General features: G+C 43.4%; 1 protein-coding gene across 3 annotated transcripts in view; it reads right to left on the reverse strand.

The window, feature by feature from the left end:
* The window catches only part of LOC118374081 (guanine nucleotide-binding protein G(o) subunit alpha), a 164006-nt gene that overhangs the window by 140543 nt on the left and 1176 nt on the right, over positions 1-22287 (reverse strand). The gene's annotated exons all lie outside the window — the stretch shown is intronic.

Consider the following 22287-nt stretch of genomic DNA (forward strand, 5'->3'; position numbering starts at 1 on the left):
AGAAAACAGAGAGAGGGAACAGAGAGGAGAGAGCAGCCATAGAGAAAGAGAGAAACAGGAGAAAACAGAGAGAGAGGGAACAGAGAGAGAGCAGCCATAGAGAAAGAGAGAAACAGGAGAAAGCAGATAGAGAAAGAAAACAGAGAGAGAAGCACATAGAGAAAGAGAGAGGAGAAAACAGAGAGAGAGAGGGAACAGAGAGCGAGAGAGCAGCCATAGAGAAAGAGAGAAACAGGAGAAAACAGAGAGAGAGGGAACAGAGAGAGAGAGCAGCCATAGAGAAAGAGAGAAACAGGAGAGAGAAGGAACATAGAGAAGAGAAAGAGAAACAGGAGAAAACAGAGAGGGGAACAGAGTGAGAGAGAGCAGCCATAGAGAAAGAGAGAAACAGGAGAAAACAGAGAGAGAGAGGGAAAGAGAGCGAGAGAGAGCAGCCATAGAGAAAGAGAGAAACAGAGAAAACAGAGAGAAAACAGAGAGAGCAGCCATAGAGAAAGAGAGAAACAGGAGAAAACAGAGAGAGAGGGAACAGAGTGAGAGAGCAGCCATAGAGAAAGAGAGAAACAGGAGAAAACAGAGAGAGAGAGGGAACAGAGAGAGAGAGCAGCCATAGAGAAAGAGAGAAACAGGAGAAAACAGAGAGAGAGAGGGAACAGAGAGAGAGAGAGCAGCCATAGAGAAAGAGAGAAACAGGAGAAAACAGAGAGAGCAGCCATAGAGAAAGAGAGAAACAGGAGAAAACAGAGAGAGAGGGAACAGAGTGAGAGAGCAGCCATAGAGAAAGAGAGAAACAGGAGAAAACAGAGAGAGAGGGAACAGAGAGCAGCCATAGAGAAAGAGAGAAACAGGAGAAAACAGAGAGGGAACAGAGTGAGAGAGAACAGCCGTAGAGAGAGAGAAACAGGAGAAAATAGAGAGAGAGGGAACAGAGAGCAGCCATAGAGAAAGAGAGAAACAGGAGAAAACAGAGAGAGGGAACAGAGTGAGAGAGCAGCCGTAGAGAAAGAGAGAAACAGGAGAAAACAGAGAGAGGGAACAGAGTGAGAGAGCAGCCATAGAGAAAGAGAGAAACAGGAGAAAACAGAGAGAGAGGGAACAGAGAGCGAGAGAGCAGCCATAGAGAAAGAGAGAAACAGGAGAAAACAGAGAGAGAGGGAACAGAGTGAAAGAGAGCAGCCATAGAGAAAGAGAGAAACAGGAGAAAACAGAGAGAGCAGGGCGAGAGAGCAGCCATAGAGAAAGAGAGAAACAGGAGAAAACAGAGAGAGAGAAAGGAACAGAGTGAGAGAGCAGCCATAGAGAAAGAGAGAAACAGGAGAAAAGAGAGAGAAAACAGAGTGAGAGCAGAAAATAGAGAAAGAGAGAGAAACAGAGAAAAGAGAGAGAGAGGGAACAGAGAGCGAGAGAGCAGCCATAGAGAAAGAGAGAAACAGGAGAAAACAGAGAGAGGGAACAGAGTGAGAGAGCAGCCATAGAGAAAGAGAGAAACAAGAGAAAACAGAGAGAGAGAGGGAACAGAGAGCGAGAGAGCAGCCATAGAGAAAGAGAGAAACAGGAGAAAACAGAGAGAGAGAGGGAACAGAGAGCGAGAGAGCAGCCATAGAGAAAGAGAGAAACAGGAGAAAACAGAGAGGGAACAGAGAGCGAGAGAGCAGCCATAGAGAAAGAGAGAAACAGGAGAAAACAGAGAGAGGGGGAACAGAGTGAGAGAGCAGCCATAGAGAAAGAGAGAAACAGGAGAAAACAGAGAGAGCAGCCATAGAGAAAGAGAGAAACAGGAGAAAACAGAGAGAGAGGGAACAGAGTGAGAGCAGCCATAGAGAAAGAGAGAAACAGGAGAAAACAGAGAGAGAGGGAACAGAGTGAGAGAGCAGCCATAGAGAAAGAGAGAAACAGGTGAAAACAGAGAGAGAGAGAGAGAGAGAGAAACAGGAGAAAACAGAGGGAACAGAGTGAGAGAGCAGCCATAGAGAAAGAGAGAAACAGGAGAAAACAGAGAGAGCAGCCATAGAGAAAGAGAGAAACAGGAGAAAACAGAGAGAGAGGGAACAGAGTGAGAGCAGCCATAGAGAAAGAGAGAAACAGGAGAAAACAGAGAGAGAGGGAACAGAGTGAGAGAGCAGCCATAGAGAAAGAGAGAAACAGGTGAAAACAGAGAGAGAGAGAGAGAGAGAGGGAACAGAGAGCGAGAGAGCAGCCATAGAGAAAGAGAGAAACAGGAGAAAACAGAGAGAGGGAACAGAGTGAGAGAGCAGCCATAGAGAAAGAGAGAAACAGGAGAAAAGAGAGAGAGGGAACAGAGAGCGAGAGAGCAGCCATAGAGAAAGAGAGAAACAAGAGAAAACAGAGAGAGAGAGGGAACAGAGAGCGAGAGAGCAGCCATAGAGAAAGAGAGAAACAGGAGAAAACAGAGAGAGAGGGAACAGAGAGCGAGAGAGCAGCCATAGAGAAAGAGAGAAACAGGAGAAAACAGAGAGAGAGGGAACAGAGTGAGAGAGCAGCCATAGAGAAAGAGAGAAACAGGAGAAAAAAGACAGAACAGAGAGAAAGAGAGAGGAGAAAACAGAGAGAACAGAGAGTGAGAGAGCAAATAGAGAAAGAGAGAAACAGGAGAAAACAGAGAGAGCAGCCATAGAGAAAGAGAGAAACAGGAGAAAACAGAGAGAGGGAACAGAGAGAGAGCAGCCATAGAGAAAGAGAGAAACAGGAGAAAACAGAGAAAACAGAGAGAGAGAGCAGCCATAGAGAAAGAGAGAAACAGGAGAAAACAGAGAGAGGAACAGAGAGTGAGAGAGCAGCCATAGAGAAATAGAGAAAGAGGAGAAAACAGGAGAAAAGAGAAAGAGAGAGGAGAGAGAGAGAGGAGGGAACAGAGAGCAGCCAGCAGAGAAAGAGAGAAACAGGAGAAAACAGAGAGAGAGAGGGAACAGAGAGAGAGAGCAGCCAGAGAAAAGAGAGAAACAGGAGAAAGCACAGAGAGAGAGGGAACAGAGAGAGAGAGCAGCCATAGAGAAAGAGAGAAACAGGAGAAACAGAGAGAGAGAGGGAACAGAGAGCGAGAGAGCAGCCATAGAGAAAGAGAGAAACAGGAGAAAACAGAGAGAGAGAGGAACATAGAGAAAGAGAGAAACAAGAGAAAAGAGAAAGAGAGGAAACAGGAGAGAGCAGCCATAGAGAAAGAGAGAAACAGGAGAAAACAGAGAGAGAGAGAGCAGCCATAGAGAAAGAGAGAAACAGGAGAAAACAGAGAGAGAGGGAACAGAGAGCGAGAGAGCAGCCATAGAGAAAGAGAGAAACAGGAGAAAACAGAGAGAGAGGGAACAGAGAGTGAGAGAGCAGCCATAGAGAAAGAGAGAAACAGGAGAAAACAGAGAGAGAGGGAACAGAGTGAGAGAGAGCAGCCATAGAGAAAGAGAGAAACAGGAGAAAACAGAGAGAGAGAGGGAACAGAGTGAGAGAGAGCAGCCATAGAGAAAGAGAGAAACAGGAGAAAACAGAGAGAGAGGGAACAGAGTGAGAGAGCAGCCATAGAGAAAGAGAGAAACAGGAGAAAACAGAGAGAGAGGGAACAGAGTGAGAGAGCAGCCATAGAGAAAGAGAGAAACAGGAGAAAACAGAGAGAGAGAGAGAGCAGCCATAGAGAAAGAGAGAAACAGGAGAAAACAGAGAGAGAGGGAACAGAGAGCGAGAGAGCAGCCATAGAGAAAGAGAGAAACAGGAGAAAACAGAGAGAGGGGGAACAGTGTGAGAGAGCAGCCATAGAGAAAGAGAGAAACAGGAGAAAACAGAGAGAGCAGCCATAGAGAAAGAGAGAAACAGGAGAAAACAGAGAGAGAGGGAACAGAGTGAGAGAGCAGCCATAGAGAAAGAGAGAAACAGGAGAAAACAGAGAGAGAGGGAACAGAGTGAGAGAGCAGCCATAGAGAAAGAGAGAAAGAGAGAAACAGGTGAAAAGAGAGAGAGAGAGGGAACAGAGAGCGAGAGAGCAGCCATAGAGAAAGAGAGAAACAGGAGAAAACAGAGAGAGAGGGAACAGAGTGAGAGAGCAGCCATAGAGAAAGAGAGAAACAGGAGAAAACAGAGAGAGGGAACAGAGTGAGAGAGCAGCCATAGAGAAAGAGAGAAACAGAGAGAAAAGCAGCCATAGAGAAAGAGAGAAACAGGAGAAAACAGAGAGAGGGAACAGAGTGAGAGAGCAGCCATAGAGAAAGAGAGAAACAGGAGAAAACAGAGAGAGAGAGGGAACAGAGAGAGAGAGCAGCCATAGAGAAAGAGCGAAACAAGAGAAAACAGAGAGAGAGGGAACAGAGAGCGAGAGAGCAGCCGTAGAGAAAGAGAAAAACAGGAGAAAACAGAGAGGGAACAGAGAGCGAGAGAGCAGCCATAGAGAAAGAGAGAAACAGGAGAAAACAGAGAGAGGGAACAGAGTGAGAGAGCAGCCATAGAGAAAGAGAGAAACAGGAGAAAACAGAGAGAGAGGGAACAGAGTGAGAGAGCAGCCATAGAGAAAGAGAGAAACAGGAGAGAACAGAGAGAGAGGGAACAGAGTGAGAGAGAGCAGCCATAGAGAAAGAGAGAAACAGGAGAAAACAGAGAGAGAGGGAACAGAGAGAGAGAGCAGCCATAGAGAAAGAGAGAAACAGGAGAAAACAGAGAGAGAGGGAACAGAGAGCGAGAGAGCAGCCATAGAGAAAGAGAGAAACAGGAGAAAACAGAGAGAGAGGGAACAGAGTGAGAGAGCAGCCATAGAGAAAGAGAGAAACAGGAGAAAACAGAGAGAGAGGGAACAGAGCGAGAGAGCAGCCATAGAGAAAGAGAGAAAGAGAGAAAACAGAGAGAGAGGGAACAGAGAGCGAGAAGCAGCCATAGAGAAAGAGAGAAACAGGAGAAAACAGGGAACAGAGTGAGAGAGCAGCCATAGAGAAAGAGAGAAACAGGAGAAAACAGAGAGAGAGGGAACAGAGTGAGAGAGAGCAGCCATAGAGAAAGAGAGAAACAGGAGAAAACAGAGAGAGAGCAGCCATAGAGAAAGAGAGAAACAGGAGAAAACAGAGAGAGAGAGGGAACAGAGAGCGAGAGAGCAGCCATAGAGAAAGAGAGAAACAGGAGAAAACAGAGAGAGAGGGAACAGAGCGAGAGAGCAGCCATAGAGAAAGAGAGAAACAGGAGAAAACAGAGGGAACAGAGAGCGAGAGAGCAGCCATAGAGAAAGAGACAAACAGGAGAAAACAGAGAGAGAGAACAAAGAGAGAGAGCAGCCATAGAGAAAGAGGGAGACAGGAGAAAACAGAGAGGGAACAGAGGGAGAGAGCAGCCATAGAGAAAGAGGGAGACAGGAGAAAACAGAGAGGGAACAGAGAGATAGAGCAGCCATAGAGAAAGAGAGAAACAGGGAACAGAGCGAGAGAGCAGCCATAGAGAAAGAGAGAAACAGGAGAAAACAGAGGTAACAGAGAGCGAGAGAGCAGCCATAGAGAAAGAGACAAACAGGAGAAAACAGAGAGAGAGAACAAAGAGAGAGAGCAGCCATAGAGAAAGAGGGAGACAGGAGAAAACAGAGAGGGAACAGAGAGAGAGAGCAGCCATAGAGAAAGAGGGAGACAGGAGAAAACAGAGAGGGAACAGAGAGATAGAGCAGCCATAGAGAAAGAGAGAAACAGGAGAAAACAGAGAGAGAGAGCAGCCATAGAGAAAGAGAGAAACAGGAGAAAACAGAGAGAGAGCAGCCATAGAGAAAGAGAGAAACAGGAGAAAACAGAGAGAGAGGGAACAGAGAGCGAAGGAGCAGCCATAGAGAAAGAGAGAAACAGGAGAAAACAGAGAGAGAGGGAACAGAGAGCGAAGGAGCAGCCATAGAGAAAGAGAGAAACAGGAGAAAACAGATAGAGAGAGAGGGAACAGAGAGTGAACGAGAGCAGGGCGAGTGTATAATGAGTGTCTCGGAGAAAAGAGAGACTTTCAAGACATGTGAAAGGACATAGCGCCTGAAACAGATAGAGTAGGCATGGGGGAGTTTCCAGAGCTTAGTGACAAGGATAAGCAGAAGCGGGGGAAGTTCAGTATAGACCAGACTGAGCGTACAGAACAGTGCTTCACAACCCAGCAGTGTGCCACGCTGCACCTTTTCTTTTCTATGTCAGCTCAGCTTAGCCAGAGATACCATATATAATGACAAGATGGTCTCGTCTCTGCTCTAACAATGGGAGTCATTGATCCAAAAGCGGGAAGGCAGGCGGTCTGCGTATTAAGCAGAATCGGTGTGTTCACGCGTGGACAGATTTTGACGGGAGTGGACCCTCTCGTTTCGCCTCTTCCTCTCTGGTTTAGCTCAGTGAGTCAGTTTCCTCTGAAGGCAGATACAGGGAGTGTCCCTTTCCTAGGCCATCAGGATGAGAACACACACAATACAATTTTATGGTCTTCATTTTTATTGTCCCTCACACATTTCCCTATAGAAATGAGTCATTGAAGCAAATCAGCTCCTACTAAAGCATGCTGGTTGCACACTCCCACGTCTTCACACACAGTCTGCTCTCGATACTGTTCCAAAGCTTGTCATTTTAGCACAACATTGTAGCTCGATTTCAATTCACATTTGGGACTGTCCTGGGGACATTCTATAGAACATTCCACAGTTACATTATTTATACCCAAGAAAAGGGAACCATCTCAATTGTGTTCAATAAACTGATTCTTTAGCTAGACTTTCTATTAGGAAATAGGCAAACTAAGGTTCATATTATTACGTGACCAAAGTACAGATATGAATGTAGCTGTTATTCAGGCTCACAAATAGATGTAAAACACAACGACGGCTGTAGAACAAAACCTTAAAGTTTGCATATTCAATGAGATCTACAGTGAGTGTGTGTCAATACAGCCCAGTTCTATTGATTCTTCTGACAGCAGTAATTCAGTGGAGGCTCTGTGTCTTTGTTGTTCTCCTTTTATCACTGCCTCTGCATCAGAAAGCGCTAACAACAAAACACTGGCCTCTTCAGGTTACACCGAGAGGGAAGCTAGGGGTTGTTTAACCTACAACACGAACACAATCGCTTTTTCTGATATGAAGAGGAGACAGCTGGTTTAGAGGAAGAAGGTTTAAGTTAAGATGCGTGTATACCACAGTTCATTTTGGCACTCTGTTTTAGATTTAGTCTTAGTAATTTTGACTAAAATATCACTGTCTTAGTCCCATTTTTGTCATTTTAGTAGTTATTTAGTCTAGTTATTGTCAAAATGATGAAAACAGTGGGCCATTTCAGACAACTAAATAAAATTGTATTTTTAGTCATATTTTTGTTACATCACATTTGCATTGCCTCATTAACCTATAGTAAACATAAATCACTGACTTCCATGTGCACCAACATACATAGGCTGGTTCTATCAACATATTTTCCTGCATAACATCCGATCGCATAATTTTCCTCCCAACAACCAACTACAGATTAAAAATCACACCCCTTAGTAGGGCTTAACATTTCACCAGTGCCACCAACTTTTCCAGTGGCACCAGACCATGACTTGGTAGCACCCCCCAAAAAGATCTGCGGCGTCACGAAATAGAAAAACTGCTTTCTCATTCACCTTTTAAAGTATTTCACAGTGCTTTAAAACTGTGTAATAGACTACTGAGATATTTTGTGGAGCAACCTAATCCAGTGATTGTCATGAATTGTGAGTTAACAATAGGGTATTGTTGTTATATTTTACTGTTAAAAATAGGACTCCCGAAATGTCAGATTTTTTTTTGGTTCAAAAGAACAGGCTAATTTTGGGGCTTATTCAACATGAGGAAGTGAAACCTCAAAACACATTAGCTAGCTCACTGACAAAATATAATACCCACTGCTAGTAGCCATATATTAATCCACCAGCAAATATAATGTCCCTTTTTATTTTGCAGTTGTAGCCCTGCTACCCTATGCACACGCAATGGCTGATGTGCAATTGCGCATTTCGCACACTTCAGATCTGAAAGCCATATCAAATATCTTGGTTGTAAAAAATAGTTGCTATTGAGCTCAAATGAAAAGTATACCCACAGAAAGCTGAGAACAACAGTAGTTGATTCCAAAGGTACAGTGCCTTCGGAAAGTATTTAGAACCCTTTGAATTTCTCCACGTTTTTACGTTACAGACTCGAAATTGAGCGCAAGTGGTCATGTTTCCCATCATCATCCTTGAGATGCTTCTGCAACGGGATTAGAATCCACTTGTGGTAAATTCAATAGATTGGACATGATTTGGAAAGGCACAGACTTGTCTATATGAGGTCTAAGAAATTGTCCGTAGAGCTCCGATTGTGTCGAGGCACAGATCTGGGGAAGGGTATCAAAAAATATCTGCAGCATTGAAAGTCCTCAAGAACACAGTGGCCTCCATCACTCTTAAATAGAAGAAGTTTGGAACCACCAAGACTCTTCCTATAGCTGGCCGCCCAGCCAAACTGAGCAATCGGGGGAGAAGGGCCTTGGTCTTGGTAGGTGACCAAGATCCCGATGGTCACTGACAGAGCTCTAGAGTTCTTCTGTGGAGAGGAGGGAACCTTCCAGAAGGACAACCATCTCTGCAGCACTCCACCAATCAGGCCTTTATGGTAGAGTGGCCGGATGGAAGTCACTCCTCAGTAAAAAAAACACATGACAGCCCGTTTGGAGTTTGCCAAAAGACACCTAAAGACTCTCAGACCTGAATGCCAAGCATCACGTCTGGAGAAAACCTGGCACCATCCCTACAGTGAAGCATGGTGGTGGCAGCATCAAGCTGTGGGGATTCTTTCAGCAGCAGGGACTGGGAGACTAGCCAGGATCGAGGAAAAGATGAATGGGGCAAAGTACAGAGAGATCCTTGATGAAAACCTGCTCCAGAGTCCTCAGGCAGAAATCGCTGCCAAAGGTGTTTCAGCAAAGTACTAAGTAAAAGGTCTGAATACTTATGTAAATGTTATATTTAAGTTTTTTTATTTTTCAAAATGTGCAAAAATTTATAAAAACCTGTTTTTGCTTTGTTATTACGGGGTACTGTGTGTAGATTGACGAGGGGAAAAAATAATTTAATCAATTTTAGAATAAGGCTGTAATGTAACAAAATGTTGAAAAAGTCAAGGGGTCTGAATACTTTCCGAATGCACGGTATTTCCTGCAATTTGACTTTTTTTCAATTGTATACAATCAGAAGCCTTTTTTCTCTCTCCCGGAGGGCACATAGTGGCTCGCTCATCACAGCAGCAGGTCCCAGCAGAACAGACCCCAGCAAACAGGCCCAGGGGGTGGGCAGACTTTAATTACAGGAATCATGAGGTTTTTATAATGCACTTTAATGTTTGACCAAATCATGGTTGTAGCCACCCAAAAAATAGGACATTTTGAGTGAGGTGACCTTGTAATGAATGTTCAGCTCGCACACAATCAATTACAAATTTAACTCACACAGCCAAATTTAACTCACACAGCCAAGTCAAAGGGTCACAAAATGGTTTCAGTCTGGAGCCCTGCTTCTTTGCATGCTGTAACTATATTGTAATCAAAGTAGTGGAATGATAGGTTGCAGCAAACAACTAACTAGCAGTAACTAGCAACTAACTAGCAGTAACTAGCAATCTGTTAGCCTACCAACGCTTATATATTGGGATGATGCTCTTTCAAATGTCTCTTGAGGTAGGTAGTATTTTTCCCCGTCAACTAGTGGGTGCTAACGCTGTCTTCTCTTGTGCTAATGTTGCATTCGGTCTTTGTTGAATCTACACGATAAGTAAAATGAAATTGTCTGTAAAATGGATTGTCTGAGACCAGCCACTCGGACGGCTGTTAAAACTCGGTTTACACAACAGAAAGAATTTCTGCACAAACTGTCAGAAACCGTCTCATCGCCATCACCAGAGTCTTGACCTGACTTTAGTTCAGCGTCGTAACCAATGTGGGCAAATGCTCACTTTCGATGGCCACTGTCACGCAGGAGAAGTGTCCTCTTCACGGATTAATCCTGGTTTCATCTGTACCGGACAGATGGCAGACAGAGTGTATGGCGTCGTGTGGGTGAGAAGTTTGCTGATGTCAACGTTGTGAACAGAGTGCCACATGGTGGCGGTGGGGTTATGGTATGGGCAGGCATAAGCTACGGACAACAAATACAATTGCATTTTATCGATGGCAATTTGAATGCACAGAGATACTGTAATGAGATCTTGAGGCTCATTGTTGTGCCATTCATCTGCCGCCATCACCTAATGTCTCACAATGATAATGCACAGACCCATGTCACAAGGATCTGTACACAATTCCTGGAAGCTGTAAATGTCCCAGTTCTTCAATGGCCTGCATACTCACCAGACATGTCACCCAATGAGCATGTTTGGGATGCTCTGAATCTACGTGTACGACCGTGTGTTCCAGTTCCTGCCAATATCCAGCAACTTCGCACAGCCATTGAAGAGGAGTGGAATAACATTCCATAGGCAACAATCAACAGCTTGATCAACTCTATGCGAAGGAGATGTGTCACATTGCATGAGGCAAATGGTGGTCACACCAGATATTGACTGGGTTTCTGATCCACGCCCCTATCTTTTTTTAAAGGCATCTGTGACAAACAGATGCATATCTGTATTCCCAGTCGTGAAATCCATAGATTAGGGCCTATTCTATTTATTTAAACTGATTTCTTTACATGAACTGTAACTCATTAAAATCTTTGAAATGATTGCATGTTGCGTTTATGTTTTTGTTCAGTGTAGTCATATTTTTTTCTGGGTCTATTTAGTCAGTTATCGTCTCCTCAATTGCCACTGAAAAATATTTTTCACTATTTTAACACTGTGGTATACTGTGGATGTTCTAGGATGAGAAAACATTGTCAGAGTCGAGATTATTTCACAGAAAACAATAATGTTTTATGAGTTTTGTCAGAGTTTAGAGTGATGAAAAGTAGCTAGCTAACAGCTATTTCACATCTCGTCATTAAGCAAGTTAACAAAAGTGGAGCCGTTGCTATGGATACTCACACACACGGAACGGAGGGGGCTGTGCGGGGGACAGATAGAGACTAGCAATTAATGGGTATACGAACTACGCGGGCCTTAAATTTGGCAGATGCAATTTGGGCCCCGGTATGGTAGGGCCTGAACGTCACAGGCATGGGTAGGGCTTGGCCTAAATGTCATGCCCATGCTGGGCTTTAGTGTATGTGTGTGTGAGAGGCTGGACCACAGATGGAGGTAAAGAGAACAATTGGGACTGTCTCACAGAACAGAGACTGCTAATGAGCAGAACAGAGACCAGAGAACCATGGAGACTAACGCAGACAGATAGGCTGAGGAAATGCTTGACAAACATCTAAAACCTCTCCTACTGTTTTCACTATCAAACTCAGTCATATTTTGAAAGGAGAATAGCGGGGATGAACATCACAGTCCAATCAAAGAGGAGGACACATAGTTCATGTGACCAATATAAGCAGAGTCATCAGACTACCCTTAGAACTTCAACAATCATGTCAGTTATCCAGGTCAAATACCAACTTTGATTATTTTCCTTTTCCTTTCCTTTATCCAATCATTGAATAAACTGCTAATACATCCTAACTTGATTTACAAAGCCCCTTACAGAAGTATTCCCCCCTTGGTATTTTTCCTATTTTGTTATTTAAATGGATTTTTATTTGGATTTAATGTAATGGACATACACAAAATAGTCCAAATTGGTGAAGGGAAATGAAAAACAAATAATTGTTTCAAAAAATTCTAAAAAATAAAAAACAGAAAAGTGGTGTGTGCATATATATTCACCACCTTTGCTATGAAGCCCATAAATAAGATCTGGTGCAACCAATTACCTTCAGAAGTCACATAATATAAAGTCCACCTGTGTGCAATCTAAGTGTCACATGATCTGTCACATGATCTCAGTATATATACACCTGTTCTGAAAGGCCCCAGAGTCTGCAACACCACTAAGCAAGGGGCACCACCAAGCAAGCGGTACTATGAAGACCAAGGAGCTCGCCAAACAGGTCAGGGACAAAGTTGTGGAGAAGTACAGATCAAGGTTGGGCTATAAAAAAATATCAGAAACTTTGAACATCATTAAATCCCTTATTCAAAGATGGAAAGAATAGGGCACCACAACAAACCTGACAAGAGAGGGCCGCCCACCAAACCTTACGGACCAGGCCAGGAGGGCATTAATCAGAGAGGCAACAAAGAGACCAAATATAACCCTGAAGGAGCTGCAAAGCTCCACAGCGGAGACTGGAAACCCTGAAGGAGCTGCAAAGCTCCACAGCGGAGACTGGAAACCCTGAAGGAGCTGCAAAGCGCCACAGCGGAGATTGGAAACCCTGAAGGAGCTGCAAAGCGCCACAGCGGAGATTGGAGTATCTGACCATAGGACCACTTTAAGCCACACACTCCAGCTGGGCTTTACAGAAGAGTGGCCAGAAGAAAATAAGCAAACATGTTTGGTGTTTGCCAAAAGGCATGTGGGAGACTCCCCAAACATATGGAAGAAGGCACTCTGGTCAGATGAGACTAAAATTTAGCTTTTTGGCCATCAAGGAAAATGCTATGTCTGGCGCAAACCCAACACCTCTCATCACCCCGAGAACACCATCTCCACAGTGAATCATGGTGGTGGCAGCATCATGCTGTGGGGATGTTTTTCATCGGCAGGGACTGGGAAACTGGTCCGAATTTAAGGAATGATGGATAACGCTAAATACAGGTATATTCTTGAGGGAAAACCTGTTTCATTCTTCCACAGCTTTGAGACCGGGATGAAGGTCCATCTTCCAGCAGGACAATGGCCCTAAGCATACTGCTGAAGCAACACTTGAGTGGTTTAAGGGAAACATTTAAATGTCTTGGAATGGCCTAGTCAAAGCACAGACCTCAATCCAATTGAGAATCTGTGGTATGACTTAAAGATTGCTGTACACCAGCGGAACCCATCCAACTTGAAAGAGCTGGAGCAGTTTTGCCTTGAAGAACGGGCAAAAACCCCCAGTGGCTAGATGTACCAAGCTGATAGAGACATACCCCGAGAGACATGCAGCTGTAATTGCTGCAAACGGTGTCTCTACAAAGTATTGACTTGGGGGGGGGGTGAATAGTTATAGACGCTCAAGTGTCCTGTTTTTCTGTCTTATTTCTTGTTTGTTTCACAATAAAAAATATTTTGCATCTTCAAAGTGGTAGGCATGTTGTGTAAATCAAATGATACAAACCCCCCCAAAAATATATTTTAATTCCAGGTTGTAAGGCAACAAAATAGGAAAAATGCCAAGGGGGTGAATACTTTCACAAACCACTGTATGTGCAAGTGATGAATCACTAAAAAGATCAAACCACACACATGCACGCAGTGTGGCACACACATCATCATGGCATGCTTACAAATACAAAACGCCACAGAGAGCCCTCGGCAGGGTTGGGGAGTAGCTGATTACACCAGGTTTCCATTCAACCATTTCATGCGGATTGGACAGGTAACTAGTAACTGTAACAGATTACATTTACCCAACCCTGGCCCTAGTGGTCAATTTACCACCTGGACCAACTCTGGACCCACTCTCCCCATACACATAAAATACACTGTCTTTATAAACAGATGGTCCAAACATTCCTCTCAGAGAGAAAGAGATAGAGATGCCTGTTCACACATGGCCTACATCTCATCGACACCCCCCTCGGTCTAATACACAGTGCACAATTTATTCCTCTGACCGTTCCTTGATAGTAAAGTGTGGCCTAAGCATTAGGTAAAAGAGTCCAGTCCAGTTGGAGTTAGTGTGACATGAGTTTAGTCACTTCCTCCTCACACTGCGAATGATGAGGCAGATGGGTATTGCTGCCTGGACAAAGGTCCAGTTAAGTAGCATAATCACATATCCTGAAAAACCTTTACTGCATGCACTCTGCTTGGCAAATATTAGCACCCACCCCCACCCTCGCTCTGACCCTCTCGATCTCTGTTCACGTCTCTCTCTGACACACAGAAAACAAACAAACACAAAGAGAGACATGGTTTCACACCTTTTCGTGAATAGCGGTGTGAAAATCAAGCCCATGAACACTTAACACACTAGACGTTGTTCCTCTCAGGTCAGACAAACACACCGATTTATTCTCACACACGCCAACATTCCAGACATGCTTCCATTGCACCTGCAGCAACATATTATTCTGTATTGTAATCACTGCTGGCTAGCGATTTCACAGTCTTGCATTCTCATCCAATTAAATCCCTCATTAGCTAGGCTTTAAAACTAATGCTCCCCATTCCCCATTCATCTACGCTTCACTAACAAAAAAAGCTCAGGGTAGCTGTTCTAAAGGTCCATGCCACCTCACCAATTCCCTAATTACCCTCTGGACACACCCCCTCTGCTGCCAACTCACCAAACCTGAACTCACTCTGATAATCATCATTCCTCAGCTATAAATGCAGTTTATCTCCATTTCCAGGTGTTCAGTGTTTTTGGTGGCCTACGTGCCCGAGTGTAAGTAAGGAGCTGTCCATGTGTTAATAAGATTGCATAATGCTGACTTCCTTGCCTGTATATATAGTGAACTCTGAAAGTACTGGGACACATTTGTTGTTGTTTTGGCTCTGTACTCCAGCACTTTGGACTTGAAATGATACTATGAGGATAACATGGAGACTGTCAGCTTTAATTTGAGGATATTTCCATCCATATTGGGTGAACCATTTAGAAATTACAGCAATTTATGTACAAAAGTATTAGGTCATTCACTTGTGTATTCAAGTAGTAAAAAGTATTTGTTCCCATATTCCTGGCATGCAATGACTATGTCATGCTTGTTTGACTACAAATTTGTTGGATGCATTTGCTTTCTGTTTCGGTGGTTTCAGATTATTTTGTGCCCAATAGAAATAAATAGTAAGTAATGTAGTGTCTGTTTTCTTGTAAATAAGAATAGAGCATGTTCCTAAACACTTCTACATTAATGTGGATGATACCATGATTACAGATAGTCCTGAAAGAATTGTGAATGACTGAGAAAGTTAGATGCACATATCATCCCCCCCAAAAAAAGATGAATCCCTGTTATTGTGAGAGGTTAGGTTATTATGTCTTGGGGGTATGATATTTGTGCATCGGTCTTTCTCACTCATTATTCATGATTCATTCAGGTCTATCCGTAATCATGGTAGCATCCACATTCATGTAGACGTGCTTAGAAACATATTCTATTCTTAACCTCAAATTAAAGCAAACAGTTAACTTTAACCTCCTAGTCATTGTATCACTTCAAATCCAAAGTGCTGGAGTACAGAGCCAAAACAACAAATGTCACTGTCCCAATACTTTTGGTGCTCACTGTAAATGTACATCGCCAATTAGACCACTTATATGCCTTAGAATACTTCCTTTGTCTGAATGTATGTGTACAAAACACCTCCCTAATGTTGAATTGTACCCTCTTTGCCCTCAGAACAGCCTCAATTAATCGGGGCATGGACACTATCATACCACGTTCAAAGCCACTTAAATATTTTGGCTTGCCCATTCACCCTCAATGGCACACATGCACAATCCATGTCTCAAGGCTTACAAATCCTTCTTAAACCTGTCTCCTCCGCTTCATCTACACTGAAGTGGATTTAACAAGTGACATCAATAAGGGATCATAGCTTTCACCTGGTAAATCTGTCATGGAAAGAGCAGGTGTTCCTAATGTTTTGTACTCCTTGCACCTCTGTGTCCTTATACTGTGCCTTGTTAATAAATACCCTGAAGGTAAGGAACTTGTCTGTCGGCCCTGCATTAAAGACCAAAATTGGCTAAAGAAAATTGTGATAAATAAAGTACACCAGTTTAATTTAAGGACCAAAACATTGACAGCTGTGCCATACAGGTTGCAAAATAGTGGGGAGGAAAATTTCTGTGTACTGATTCCATGGCATATGCTTTATGAACTGATACACAAAACAATGCCGAATTCAAAACTTGAGTTTTATTTATTGTTATACAAAATTGTTGAAATCTATAGAATATTTTTGTGTGTGTGTATATCACACACAAGTATGTGGACACCCCTTCAAATCAGTGGATATTTCAGCCACACCCGTTGCAGACAGGTGTATAAAATCGACCACACCGCCATGCAATCTCCATAGACAAACATTGGCAGTATAATGGCTTTAGTGAAGAGCTCAGTTACTTTCAACGTGGCAACATTATAGGATACCACCTTTCCAACAAGTCAGTTTGTTAAATTTCTGCCCTGCTAGAGCTGTCCCGGTCAACTGTAAGTGCCGTTATTGAAGTCAATGTATAGAAGTAACAACCGCCTCAGCCGTGAAGTGGTAGGTCACACAAGCTCACATAACGGGACCGCCAAGTACTGAAGCGTGTAGCGTGTAAAAATTCTGTCCTCTGTTGCAACACTCACTACCGCGTTCAACATTGCCTCTGGAAGCAACGTCAGGAGAACACTTGGAGAACACTACCTGCCCCAATGCATAGTGCCAACTGTAAAGTTTGGTGAAGGAAAAATAATGGTCTGCGGCTGTTTTTCCATGGTTCAGGCTAGGCCCCTTAATTTCAGTGGAGGGAAATCTTAACACTACAGCATACAATGACATTCTAGACGATTCTGTGCTTCCAACTTTATGGCAAAGGTTTGGGGAAGGCCCTTCCCTGTTTACCATGACAATACCCCCATGCATAAAGTGAGGTCGATACAGAAATGGTTTGTCGCGATCAGAGCTGTTGCCAGATAATTTAATGTTCATTTCTCTACCATAAGCCGCCTCAGACATCGTTTTAGAGAATTTGGTAGTATGTCCAACCGGCGTCACAACCGTAGACCACGTGTAACCATGCCAGCCCAGGACCTCCACATCCGGCTTCTTCGCCTGCAAGATCTTCTGAGACAAGCCAACTAGACAGCTGATGAAATTGAGGAGTATTTATTTCTGTAATAAAGCACTTTTTGTGCGAAATAAGTTATTCTGATTGTCTGTGCCCCTGCATAGTCATGTGAAATCCATAGATTAGGGCCTAATGAATTTATTTAAATTGACCTATTTCCTTATGAACTGTAACTCAGAAATAGTTTAAATTATTGCGTGTGTGGATATCTGTCATCTATATCTCTATCTCATTACAAATGTATGTGAACACCTGCTTGTATAACATCTCATTCCATAATCATGGGCATTAATATGGAGTTGGTCCCCCCCTTTGCTGCTATAACAGCCTCGACTCTTAAACCCCCTCCATTCTATTGATGAACAACATACAATCACTGGAAAACAAACGGAACAAGCTCCGTTCAAGACTATCATATCAACGGGACCTGGAGAACTGTAATATTCTACATTTCTAGGACTCGTGGCCAAACAAGGACATGGATTGTTTTATGTACCGGCAGGATCGAACGGCAGCCTCGGGTAAGCTCAAGGGGGTGGTGTCTTTGTTAACAGCTGAGGTTCTGCTCGCCTAACTTAGAATAAGCTGTAGACTATATTATTTACAAAGAGTTTCCATCTAGATTTTTTGTAGCTTTACCACCACAAACCGATGCTCTAAGACCACACTCAATGAGCTGTATAACAGAGGAGGTTGATGATCTTAGACCACAATCAATGAGCTGTATAGCAGAGGAGGTTGGTGGCGCTAAGACCACACTCAATGAGCTGTTTAGCAGAGGAGGTTGGTGGCACTAAGACCACACTCAATGAGCTGTTTAGCAGAGGAGGTTGGTGGCACTAAGACCACACTCAATGAGCTGTATAGCAGAGGAGGTTGGTGGCGCTAAGACCACACTCAATGAGCTGTTTAGCAGAGGAGGTTGGTGGCACTAAGACCACACTCAATGAGCTGTTTAGCAGAGGAGGTTGGTGGCACTAAGACCACACTCAATGAGCTGTATAGCAGAGGAGGTTGGTGGCACTAAGACCACACTCAATGAGCTGTTTAGCAGAGGAGGTTGGTGGCACTAAGACCACACTCAATGAGCTGTATAGCAGAGGAGGTTGGTGGCACTAAGACCACACTCAATGAGCTGTATAGCAGAAGAGGTTGGTGGCACTAAGACCACACTCAATGAGCTGTATGGCAGAGGAGGTTGGTGGCTCTAAGACCACACTCAATGAGCTGTATAGCAGAGGAGGTTGGTGGCACCTTAATTGGGGAGGACAGACTCGTGGTAATGGCTGGAGCGGAATTAGTGGAATGGTATCAAATACATTAATCACATGGTTTCCATGTGTTTGAAGCCATTCCATTAGCACCGTTCCAGGCTTTATTATGAGCCGTCCTGCCCTCAGAAGTCTCCATTGCTGTACAGGGCCATAAGCAAACAAGAAAATGATCATCGAGAGCCGGTGCTTCTAGTGACCGGGGATTTTAATGCAGGAAAAATAAAATTGGTCTTACCTCAATTCTACCAGCATGTCACCTGTACAAGTAGATCACCTTTACGCCACACAAAAACACATACAAAGCTCTCCCTCCTCCTCCATTTGACCATATCCTCCGGATTCCTGCTTACAAGCAAAAACTCAAACAGGAAGTACCAGCGATGCGCTCAATACAGAAGTGGTCCAATGAAGCTACAGGACTGTTTCGCTAGCACAGACTGGAATATGTTCCAGGGATTCATCCGATGGTATTGAGGAGTTTACCACATCAATCACCGGCTTCATTAATAAGTGCATCAACGATGTCTAACCAGAATACATGGATTACAGGCAACCTCAGCACTGAGTTTAAGGCTGGAGCTACCGCTTTCAAGGAGCGGGACACTAATCCGGACGCTTATAAGAAATTCTGCTAAGACATCTGACGAGCCATCAAACAGGCAAGGTGTCAATACAGGACTAAGATCGAATCCTACTACGCTGGTTCTGCCACTCGTCCGATTTGGCAGGGCTTGCAAACTATCACGGATTACAAAGGGAAACCCAGTCGTGAGCCTACCAGACAAGCCAAATGTCTTCTATGCTCGCCTCGAGACAAACAGCACAATCATGGATGAGAACCAGCTGTTCTGGACGACTGTGTGATCACGCTCTCCGTAGCCAATGTGAGTAAGACCTTTAAACAGGTTAACATTCAGACATGTACTCGGAGCATGAGCCAACCAGCTGACAAGCGTCTTCACTGACATTTTCAACCTCTCCCTGACCCAGTCTGTAATACCTACGTTTCAAGTAGTAGGTTACTCCTACTTGAAACGTAGAGCGTCAAGTTCCTCTGTATCCACATCACTAAGGATCTATCATGGTCCCCACAAAACAACACAGTTGTGAAGAGGGCACGACAACGCCTCTTCCCCCTTAGTAGGCTAGAAAAGATTTGTCCAGGGCCCTCAGATCCTCTATGTTCTACAGCTGCACCATTTGAGAGCATTTGACTGGCTGCATTACCGCTTGGAATGGCAACTGCTCGGCATCTGACTGCAAGGCGCTACAGAGTGTAGTGAGGCCCAGTACATCACTGGTGCTCCCTGTCATCCAGGACCTAGATACCAGATGGTGTCAGAAGGTCCTAAAAATTGAGACTACAGTCACCCAAGTCATAAACTGTTCTGTCTGCTACTGCATGGCAAGTGGTACCGATGCACCAAGTCTGGAACCAACAGGACCCTGAACAGCTTCTACTCCCAAGTCATAAGAGTGATAAATAGTTAGTCCGAGTTGCTATTTGGTTAACTATTTCACTATCTGCATTGACACTTTTTGCACAAATCTTTTTGGCTCATCACATACACTGCTGCTACTGTTTTATCTATCCTGTTGCCTAGTCACTTTATTCCTCGACCTCGTACCCCTGCACATGTTATCGTTACTCAATGTTGGAAAGGGCCCGTAAGTAACCGTTTCACTGTTAGTCTACACCTGTTCTTTTACGAAGCATGTGACAAATATAATTGCATTTGGTTAGAGTAGTTACGAAATTGCTTTTAAAACCTTCCCTTATCATTTTTCACTCACTTTTGCATCAAATGCAATTTGGTTTCTTCTTCATAATGAAATGATGTTGCACATGCCACCAATGTACCTATTTACAAAAAACACAATCTCTATCGAATCTGCCAAGGTGACAGCTCTCTTAGCAACACAATGGTGATGCGTGGGTCAGCTGTTTGTTCACCCACACCCGCCTGTAATTGCTAATAACCCATCGGCAACCGCCGACTGTGTAATGAAGTGAGAATCTGAGCCACCGCACCCGACCCTAACCTGCAAATATAGAAAAATACACTGTATGGTCAAGATGGTGGAACCATTTTTTGACAGGCCTTTATAGATGGGACAAAGTTTCTTCTTATTTCTGACAGTTTGTTTGTCAACTTGACTAGAATTAGATATACATGCAGCTTTTCTTCTGTCATTACTTGTTGCCCTAGAAGACTAAATAAACCCTTGCTCACCAGAATGTCATAGATCGATAGAATGAATGCTTCATCTAGCTGACATTGGTAAAGTTTTTCTCTTTCATCTCTGCTTCTCTGTAGTCATTTAGGGACCAGGGAGAAAATTAAATAACTCAATAAAAAGAAATGGGAAAAAATGTTCAGGTAAAATTTCCAATTTGACTGGTTTTAAGGAAATTATGAGCTGTTAAAATGACCCAACATGTTTTTGATAAGATTTCAGTTCGGCTTGGATCAATATTTTGTGTGATTTTAAAAATACTATCAGCTTTCAAGACGCTGAAAGAAAGAAATAATATTTCTCCACTCCTGTTCCCGAGTCAATTTACATTTGGTCTATAATTTTACTGCAAGACATGTTTAGATCTGCAGGAGTTAATATTATATTAAGCTATTGTAGAGGTTATAGACCTACAGTCAGTGTCCAGACTTCAGTTGGGCTGCTATTCCATTGAACCCATCCGAACAGTACAGTTCCCATGATGTCTCCGTCTTGTGACTGTCGAATATGTATAGCGCCTCACAATCATTACACATAACATAGCCGGCACCGCCATCATCCTCGTTTACCACTTAAATCTTTCCCAAAAATTAGACTACTGTTCTGGCCCTCCCTTCTATTTATTTTCATCTCTCCATATTACAGCTTTACTCTAGTACTTTTTCTGCCACCGTTACCAAAAGCATTTGGCAATTGGTGTGTATTTGGCATGCAACAGTTAGTGCGTAGCCTAAGCCCAAGCTTTAGGGCCTAACAGCAGATACAAATAATGAAAGAAAAACCTAAATGTAGCCTACAGATATGAATTCAACAAGAATTCAACATTTTATGGATTTTTAATGCAATGCTTTCTCTTTATTCAACCCGCCCACCACCCACCCACCCACCCTTCATCCACACGATATTGCATTACTCTAAACCTCCAGACCCGCTGAAATCACTACAACACGTCATTGAACATCTAGAGACCAAAGGTGTGAAATGCCACTCCGGGTCTTCCACCCTTGTTCAGAGAACTTGATCCCAATAACGGAAAGAGTCGAGAATGTCCGAAGGGAAACCATTGAGCACAGGCTGAGGGGCGCTGTCCACCACAGAAACCGGCTGAAATTATTCTGCAATAGGTACTACGATTCATGTGGTAAAAAAGTTGAAACTGAAAAGGTTGTGGTAGCTATTAGATGTTATTTAATCACAGACAACAATTACTCCGAAGGTGTCTGAAAATGTCAGTAGCAATCAATTGAAAATGTGAGGCGTTTCTTTATCAAATATCTGACAACCAGTCGCATTCCTGTGACTTTCTTTATTATAGGTTGCGTAAACCATAATCAAAACTATGAATGTGCCAATGCCAGTGTAGGCATACACCAGCCTATTCTAGACAAGATTAATATACAAGTCTAGATGCATCCCCACAGCAAACTGAGACCAAGACACACACTATGCTGGTATACAGTCAAAATAATGACAGCCATTAAAACATTAATCTGACTTCTTAATTAGATGAATGTCTGAAATTGCATAACGATTGGTTTGATTGATTAAAGGCATGTAATTCGGCAAAGAAAGGGTGTTGGCTTACAGGCAGGCAAATAAAAATGGCCGTGATAAGTTCCCACCCAATTATTCGACCAGATATCCTACATGCGTGTAGGCTATTTGAGAACAATGTAATATATTCGTCAACTATATCGCTTGGGTTTACTTCAGAGAATCAACTAATTTGGCATTGACACCAACCAAACGTTCAAACCAGCAGATATAGCCCACAAAAGGTGTCCAGTTTTAAGGCTGTATTCTATACCCCGGTTACATATAGTAGACTATTACACGCTTATTTCTCTACACTTGATAAAGCAGCCCGTAAACCGCG

This window comes from Oncorhynchus keta, chromosome 17 (genome assembly GCF_023373465.1).
Source record: "Oncorhynchus keta strain PuntledgeMale-10-30-2019 chromosome 17, Oket_V2, whole genome shotgun sequence".
Classification (NCBI taxonomy): domain Eukaryota; kingdom Metazoa; phylum Chordata; class Actinopteri; order Salmoniformes; family Salmonidae; genus Oncorhynchus; species Oncorhynchus keta.